At 46.7% G+C, this 9,530-nt stretch overlaps 1 protein-coding gene across 1 annotated transcript in view; it reads left to right on the top strand.

The window, feature by feature from the left end:
- The first annotated feature begins 4,403 nt into the window (after window positions 1-4,403).
- The window catches only part of helz (helicase with zinc finger), a 147,263-nt gene continuing 142,136 nt past the window's right edge, over window positions 4,404-9,530 (top strand). The window contains exon 1 of the mRNA XM_056280764.1: window positions 4,404-4,443. The gene's annotated coding sequence lies outside the window, so the exon portion shown is untranslated. The remainder of the gene's footprint in view (window positions 4,444-9,530) is intronic.

Genomic DNA, 9,530 nt, shown 5'->3' with positions numbered 1-9,530 from the left:
ATCCCCGCCACCCTGAGAGCAGGCTAAGCGGTTTGGATGATGGATGGACTATTCTGTCTTTTGAAATAATCGCTGGACCTGGCATCCTTTCACTTAACACTCCCCAGCACCTTACTTTATTGATATTCTGTTCACACTAGACGTTAAGTCACGGATTCTTGCGACGCCGCTGTGTCGCATCTTGCAGCATTGTCACAGATCTTGCTCTTTATCTTTACATCCGCATGTTTCAGTTCAGCTCAGTCGCGGTTTGAGGGGGAATGACTTGGTAGTAAAATTTTTGAGGCGAACACACTCCTCTTTTTTTTAAACATGCATTTAGTCCTGCAGCTAGTCTGCAAGCAGCCATAGATGGTACGGTGTGCATTTCTTTCTCGCTTGGGGGGTTGGGGTGGGACAAATTCAGAGTAGGTGTGCAAAAACACTGAAAGTGTCAGTAATAATAATCCAAGCAAAATATCAGACCAATGAAAATGAAGTTCACATGATAAATATAGGGCCAATAACAGGGGGTTATTTCATACTGATGAGCTTCAGAGTTGGCTGTAATGGTCCAAGGCTACCTGAAACACCTGAGCAGCACAGGGATGGGGCTGTGTCTCAGTTTGTGTTGGAATAAATAAAAAGTGCAGCAGGCCGGCTGACGCAGACAGCAGGCAGGCATAAACCCGTCTTACAACTGCCTCAGTGTAGGCTACCAACCTACTTACTAACCTTCAACCCGGATTTCCTTTTAAAGTGTAAGCTCTCACTCTGAAAGGAAACCCAGACCGCATGTTGGAATGGCAGGCACTTCTGAATCATCTTGAGATGATGTGGAAATGCCTCCTGAAGTAGAAGGACCAGAGGCAGTAAAACAAAACAAAACACAAAAAAACTGCAGTCTTACAGACTCGGTATCAACAGTCCAATTCCCTTTAAAAATATATAACACATAGAGGAGCTGGCCTAACAATATCCCTGCTCTTAAAGCAATTCCTGGAAGGCATAGACCGATCCACGTGGTCAAGTGAGTGCAGCTGAAGTCAGGACGGACTAAACCTTCTTGTTCCTACGCTTGCTGCCTGCATGCAACAGCTGCGCAGTGTGCTGCAGGAGCTCCTCCACTTGGTCACATGGCCCCGGCCTCTATCTCAGCGTCTCTGTGAGGGAACGTCAGTTGCAAGAGGTGCGACATGAGTGAGATCAGTCTCTCGAGCTCCTCGTATGGGCGGCTGACCTTCACATCGATCCGTGTGATCAGCTGGCGAGGTTGGTCTGCATCTTGATGTAAAAGTCTATTAAGGTGCAGAATAAACGACGGGAAGCGCTGATCACACTGTGTGATGGAGAGGGAAGGTCAAGTGCAGTCAAATTTAGTTGTTTGGCCCTAAATCACGGTTAAGTCTCGATGGGAGAAGGTCGCTGAAGAGGAAGTTGACCATATCATCTCAAAAGTTGGCTGTATAGGCCTGCTCTCCGTGGGTTCATGCACTAAGTCCTCGGTAAAATGTCAAAACAGTGCATAGAGCTTTGGCTTGATAGTAAAAAGCCCCTAAGCCCCTAGGGTACATTGGCACCTCAATATATATTGTTTATTGGCACAGTGGCCCAGTGGTTAGCACTGTCGCCTCACAGCAAGAAGGTCCTGGGTTCGAATCCCAGGGTTGTCTAACCTTGGGGGTCATCCCAGATCGTCCTCTGTGTGGCGTTTGCATGTTCTGCCCGTGTCTGCGGTGGGGTTTCTCCGGGTGCTCCGGTTTCCCCCACCATAAAAAACAAAACAAAACAAAAGACATGCATGTTAGGGTTAATACTCCTGTCTGTGTCCCTGAGCAAGGCAGGGCCAGATGAAGGGGAGTTTGTCCCCGGGCGCTGCACGGCGGCTGCCCACTGCTCCTAGCCACACAGCCAGGATGGGTTAAATGCAGAGGAAGAACTGCCCCACGGGGTTTAATAAAAGTCGTGAGAAAAAAACAAACCAAAAAAAAGACACTTGACCAAACTGCTTTCCATCGTACCTCATTCTGGTGTATCTGGATGTTCGAGGAACACGAAGGTGGCACACGAGAGGAAGGCCGCTGAATCCCAGATCTAATCACTGTAACATTTTGGACTGCGGCCCTTTTGATTCCCAAAGACGAGGCTTCAGACCGGGACTCGTCAGAGGCAGACAAACCACATAAGACAGACAAGTCACACGTTATTTAACATCGGCTGATCCATTTGCCTCGCCATCCCCCATGTCAAAACCCGGTATGTATGAGTTTGGACAGCCTTGTGCTCTGCAGACATAATCCAATACTGACCATGGATTGCCTCGGGACAAACTCTGCTCCAGCGTCTGTTATTCATTCATTCGTGCAAACTTGATTTCAGACTCAGGGTCCAGATAACAGACAGGACAGCACATAGAACATCTTACATACAAAGGCACTTAATGATTCTTCAATCTCGCAGGCTACATGGGCGATCCGATATCTTATTTGGTTGTGCCTTGACACCAGAAGCAAGTACAGTTCAAAGTACTGTCCTTTTCGACTGCCTCAGACGAAGGCCCTGAGCAGAGCAAGTGTCAAGAAAACTATCTGCTGCGTCTTCTTTTAGGCATTGAACAAACGGTGCTTGTGACGTGTGTGTGTGTGGGGACCGCGGTGCAGGAGCCCGGACAGCAAAACTGCTGTGGGCCGGACCGTCCCACACCGACACTTCCATCCGGCCCATGTACCGCGTGGAATGATGGCACTTGGGCGGTCCGCTCCCGTTTGCCAGATCTGGGCCAGAACCAAGCCGTAGCAATGCTGCATGTGCCACACATTTGCCAGAGGCGGCCATGTTTGTTCTGTGATATTTACCGCACGGGCCACTTCAGGGTCACATCCAGATCACATGTTGCCCAGAGCACCGCATGTTTGCCAAAAAAGGCCCACATTTGATAGATAGATAGATAGATAGATAGATAGATAGATAGATAGATAGATAGATAGATAGATAGATAGATAGATAGATAGATAGATAGATAGATAGATAGATAGATAGATAGATAGATAGATAGATAGATAGATAGGCAGGCAGGCAGGCAGGCAGGCAGGCAGGCAGGCAGACAGACAGACAGACAGACAGACAGACAGACAGACAGACAGACAGACAGACAGACAGACAGACAGACAGACAGACAGACAGACAGACAGACAGACAGATAGATAGATAGATAGATAGATAGATAGATAGATAGATTATTTTATTAGCCACATGACCAAGGCCGGTGGAATTTGTTTTTGGTACACTTTACACTCTGCAGTACAGTACATACATGGACAACAGCAGACACTCCACATATGATCCGGAACAACACAACTACACAATAACAGAAATAAACACATGAGGCATAGCAGGTGAATGGAGGTGTGTATGCCGGTGGTGTGTGAGGAGGGACTATAGGGGGGAATTCAGAGTCCTGATGGCTAGGGGAGAAAAGCCATCAGGACTCTGAATTCCCCCCTATAGTCCTTGATTTGGCATATTTGGGCCATATTTGCCATCATGCATGCGGGTCACTTCAGGCCCACATCCATGTCGTCAGGGCCAGAAGAAGGCCGTCAGTGCTGCATCACTGCCTGAAGTGGCCCACATCCGGATGCTGTCTGGGAAGGGCTTTCACCACACTACACAATACTACACAATACTACACAATACTACACAATACTGCACAATACTGCAGAATACTACAGAATACTACACAATACTGCAGAATACTACAGAATACTGCAGAATACTGCAGAATACTACAGAATACTGCAGAATACTGCAGAATACTACAGAATACTACAGAATACTGCAGAATACTACAGAATACTACAGAAAAGGCTGCAGACGTGACAGTTTTACTACGGAGCAGAGAAGGGTTGGTTTGGGGTGGGGGGGGGGCAAATCCATAAACAACCTGCCGAGGTACAACACAACATCATCCTTTGCCCCCTAACGTGGCTTCTGCAAGCGTTGCGTGCTGCACGGCGGCCCACGCAGGGGGGACCGGAGAGGCTGCGGGGCCGGGCCGGGACGGGACGGGACGCCGCTCGGAGGAGTCTGCTGCCCGGCCGGAGCTTCAGAGAGCGTCCCGGAAGACGGCCAGGCGACAGGAGGGGACGAGGCCTGGCTCCGGGCTGGCGCTGCGCTGCGCATCCTGACCCGCAGGGACGAGCCCCAGTAGGCGCATGTGGTCCTGCAGCGAACCGACGCTCCCCCCGAGCTGCCGGGCATCGAACTCACGGCTGAAATGAGTGAAAACGGATCCGCTCGTATTAACACACGCTCCGCTCCGACACGCACGCGCGCCGCGCACGCGCTCCGACACGCACAGCCGCACGCACGCTAAACCCCCCTCAACCTTCAGGCGAGAACCTCCCATTATGCTTTGCGATGGGCTGACAAGTGGATCCAAGATGGCGTAGAAAGTAAAGCTAGGTAAGTGTAGACTTATCATTTTCACTCCCCTCAACCGTCTTTTCCGGCGCAGGGGCGCCGACTCGAATCCCGCCGTCAAGACACACCAAACAGGGCGGGTGTGTGCAGTTGATGCGCGGACAGAAAGCCGGTGTCACCGCAGCTGTGTGCGCCCGGAGAACCGAGCCAAAATTACAGGCCCGAACCCATTTTGCTTGCTAACCTTAGCTAGCCTGCTAGCCCGCTAGCTAGCGAGCTAGCGAGCTCGTCGGCGAGAGCTAACGAACCAGCGGGCTATTCTCGTTGTGGGCTCGCCAGTCCGGTGCCAAGAAAGGCCCTATTTTGGTAGCAAGATGGCTGTTAGCTCCATAAACACTTGATATTGGCGACAGCGTTTAGTCCTTGCAGATCCAAATGAGCAGTTGGCCACAATAGGTGAGGACGTTTTCCAGGGGGGTTTGGTAGCTTGTCGCCATCGCTGGTAATCGCAGCAGTCAGGCAAGTTTCCCAGTTTGTTCCCCTTAGCTGGCTTGCTATAAAAACACAACAAGGTAATTTCGTCTCTCCTTTGTTTATTTACACGTTCTTCCCGCGAACCCCCCCCCCTTCCCCTCGCCTCCCCTCCTCCCCGGGAGAGGAAATAGAAAATAAGAGGATCGACTTGTTTTTCCACATCTTTGCAGCAGTCTCATTAAACGGGCCATGTATGTCACCACAATGCTCGAATTGCCTCCACAACCGAGAGCTGACAGAGGAGCCCGGGGTCGTGGAAAAGGCAATTAGAGAAGGAGTTTGGAGCGGGTCCCCCTGTAATTATTACTGCTCTGTCCAGGTGGCCCAGGCTGCAGCTGTACTCGCACAAAATAGACTCCAACGTGGACAAACTAGTGCCCGAGATGTGAAGCACGGCTGGTTGTGTGACTTTGTTGTGAGCAGAACAATAGGGGATCATCGTGTTTAGTGCGCATTTGGAAGTAGGGCCAGTATTGGCTGCACATTTACAATCAAGTAGGTAACAGTACGTACTATTTACACGTTATCGTGACTGGAGGCTTAACATTGATTTTGTTAAATAGACGCTTTTGCACCAGTTCAGCGGAGCTAAAGTTAGCTCATCCGAATCATTTGTAGGTACCAAACAATCCGGAAAAGCAAGCTAAAAACTTTTCTCAAAAGCTGGATTTGGTGATGGAGAACGTCTTCCTTGCATCTCTGTCGGTGTTTCTGTGGAATCCTACCTCTGATAAAACTGCATGGACAGTACCGAGCGATAGAACACAAAGTAAAGGCTAGTAGAGAACAGTGGTGGGGGTGCAGAAAATTCACATTTTGCCCATTTCCTTACCAAAAAAAGGAGAATACAATCTTGAAAATCTTACAACAACACGTATTTCTGATGCACTCACTCACCAACATCTACGCCAGTGATACAGCTAAACGTGAGACTAACCATCAGTCTGTTAGTGAGTGTGTTAGAGGCCAGCTTCATGAGGTGCTTGGCATCTAAAAATGGCTGTTTATCCTCTGGTCATTTTATTGGATGACCTTTTGTTTTGTTTTGTTTGTTTGTTTGTTTTACCAAGTAAGCATTTGGTTTGTGACAACCACTCACACACACTTATCTTGGCTACTATAAAGTCTCATACTAGTCTCTAATAGAGACTGAAAAGTAGTATTCCGTCTAATACTAGCCATCTTATTTTACATCCTCTAAGCAATGCTGTTTCTCCACTCATTTGAGCAGCTTTCAGGAAGAGCTGTATTTGGCACATTACACACGTTTATTATAGCATTGCAAAGAATGACTGATAATACTTCATTTGTATGGTACCCTTTTTTTTAATAAATTTACAAAAGTACTTCAGAGTTACAGGAGCTAAAACACCAAAATAGAAACAAAAGAGAACAAGGTAAGAGGAAAAACAACATTAAAAAAGTTTATAAAATGTAAACAAAAGCACCCTACTAAATTAGGAAATTAAAAAAAGGCCTTAAAAGGCCTTTTAAAAGCCTTTTAAGATTTAAAAGCTCTCAAATAGCTGGCTAACCTAAGCTCTTCAGGTAGGCTGTTTGAAAGCCAAGGGGCTCTGACTGCAAAAGCGCGATCCGCTTTGTGAGTAACCTGGACTTCGGGACAGCCAATACAACAGAATGTGAAGATCTCAGGTCACACCAATAAACATAAACAGTTAAGAGCTCATTGATGGAGGCTGGGGGCGAGACCGTGAAGAGCCTTGAAAGTCAACAGTGAAATCTTAAAATCAATTGTAAAAGTAACAGGGAGTCCTGAAGAGCAGCTGAGACCAGTGTGATGTGCTCACAGCTTTTACATTCAGCTATGAGCCTTGCCGCTGCATTCTGCACGAGCTGTAACCAGGGCAGTGAGCTTTAACTGGGGCCAGAGTCAGAATGTCAGGATTGGTTGAATTGGTTTTCTCTCATTGCTGTAACTGTTAAATGACAAGATTCTGCCTTCGGTGTTACAGAAACGGCCGCATATAACGACTGTCATCTTGGATGATTCAAAACATGTAATATGTATTTTGAAGTAAGCCACTTGGCGGTGTGATAAAGACCGCTTCAAGTTGGCTGTTCTTTGAATTAAATGATGCACCCAGCTTTGAGATTAACCAGCCGGGAGAGTTTTGTGTGTAAACTTGTCAAAAGAGTGCACAACATAGCTCTGAATTCTTCCAGCAGAAACGCTCTTTAAGTACTTTTCTCTAGGCCACAAACGGTTTACACATTAACCATCATACCACTGATAAGTTGGGTCAGCACATCCTGACATCTCATCCCAAGTAAGCTGGAACTAAGTGAACATACAGTGACTATTTACTCTACCAATATTACCACGTTGCCGCTTAAATTACAACCACGACTCTGCTTTATGATATTTATAATGCAATATGGAAGACTCACTAATGTCACAAATAGTCTTAAAGGTGACAGCCATACAAGACCTCCTGTGAAGGGGCTGATAATTCATTTAATGTGTGCGAGCAGGTATGTGGTTAGGTGCCTTTTGAGCCTGATGAACTAATATGAGAAATGATTAACTGGGTGAAAGCACTGAATCAGATTTATTCAACAGGTTGGTTTCGGGTTACTTAATGTAAGATATTTCTCACTTTATCATTTTTCCGGCCTCCTCCCCAGTTTAAAATGGTCCCTGGGTAACTGGTCCAGATGAGATGTTGGATGTAGCTTATTACCCAATGATGCCGTTGTATTATTTTCAGTATTTGGACAGCTGTCAGTCAGAGGAAGATGATTTGATTAATTGATTGTCTGTCTGAAACATGCAGAAAGTTTGGGCTATAGGGCACATCTTTTCTGACAAACCCCCCCCCCCCGTAATCCAAACTTAAGCACAGACCTTGGTGTGTCCTGGAGTGTATGTGGCATTAATACCAGACAATGTTGTTCGATTGTGATGTGGGATTAAAAGATGAGTTGGCTTTATTTCTCAGGAGCCCTCTTTTTGGGCAGACATCTCGTCCCCGGCTGGCCAACCTTTCTTTTAGCTCAGCTGGGGCCACCTGCTGCTCCGCCGTGGTTGACTGTGTTGCTGCTAGTGAAGTGGAGGTGGAAATCGGACCAGAAGTTGGCGATGTAATTGGTCAAAGTTGATCATTTGAGTAATCAGAGAGACCTAGAGCAAGTCACGCTGTACCGTCTGGTGCGTCATGACCGTGTTTCCTGCGGAGGGAGATCATCCAAGTCGAGGGTCTAAGGATAGGGGGCGTCACACATTGTACTCACTGTAACTGTAACTGGACAAAACTGATTTAGGTCTATATAAATAAAATGGACCCGACACTGAGCTGTGAAGGAAGGCACGCTGTTTATGTCTGGATTATTTTCAAGTTATAACCTCACTGCCTCTTGGCTCACCATCTTCTCAGTCAAAAAGGAACATGGAGATAATTGTTAAATCAATACAGAAACAAACGAGCGAGACAAATGAGTAAATAAACATTAAAAGAGGGAAAATATTTTTTTTTCATTTTAATGTAGCTAGTGGTTGTTTTACCCTGTATTAGATTTGATTTCAGATGTAGGAATTATTTAGACTCATAAGTGCTCAAGTCGCGCAGTTATTGACAAAGTGTAAAATTAACCATGCAAGGCAAAATAAAAATATTGATAATTGGCGTCTGGCTCAGGCCAAGTAGAGGGGCCCTGTGTTTTCAGGAGCTCGGGTTCCACTGACCTGACAAAAGCTGCTCGACAACTCGCTTTCGAGTGAAGCTCGAGGCAAATGTGTTGTGGTTAGTTCTTCTGGTAGTGTTGTATTTGATTTGTGTGCTTGCCCTAACAAAATGCCCTGTGCTGATTCTTTGACTTGCTGCCATTTCAGGGGCTCAAGGGTTACTCAGGTAATGCAGAGCCAGCTCAAACAGATGACGACTTGTTGTGTGGCGTGCAGAAAGGTCGCTGGTTTTGAGCTGGTGGGGTAAAGCTGGTTTTGAGCTGGTGGGGTAAAGCTGTAGGCTATGTTAAATAAGCTGAATCTACTTGACAGGTCCAACTTGTTTTGCTGATCACAGGTTTGTGTTGTTGAAGGCTGTTGGCTCGGGTTTGCTGTGTAACCACTCAGAATAACCTTCACAGTTTAACTGGAGACTGTCACTTTACCTGTGGTGATGTAGATTTATTTCCTTCTGTTTATGATGTCTGATGTTAAAATAATGTGTTCATGTGTCTTCTAGATAGCATCCTCTCACCGCCGTTTAGAAGCACACGGTCCTCTCCTCGTCCCCAGAGGTTGTTCCTCGTTACACTTGATTGTGTGTGTGTGTGTGTGTGTGTGTGTGTGTGTGTGTGTGTGTGTGTGTGTAAGAGAGAGGGACTTTATAAGTGTGATAGCCTCCTTTGAATACCGGGATGACGTTGCAGCTGAAACTGGATCACGTGTGTAGCTGTAATTAACAATACAGTACAGCAAGTGTAGTTAGTAGGAAACACAACACACTGGTCCAGTCATTATGATTCCTTGTTGGCACTTCAGATACAAAGTGGAGCCCGACTGATTAATCGGTGTGTCATCATTATCGGCCGCTGTGAGCAAGTCGCAGATAAATCGGTATCGGCGTTTATAACGG

The sequence above is a fragment of the Lampris incognitus genome, chromosome 5, assembly GCF_029633865.1.
Source record: "Lampris incognitus isolate fLamInc1 chromosome 5, fLamInc1.hap2, whole genome shotgun sequence".
Classification (NCBI taxonomy): Eukaryota; Metazoa; Chordata; class Actinopteri; order Lampriformes; family Lampridae; genus Lampris; species Lampris incognitus.
Note: the sequence above shows the minus strand (reverse complement) of the source record. Positions and strands in the feature narration are given on the sequence as shown.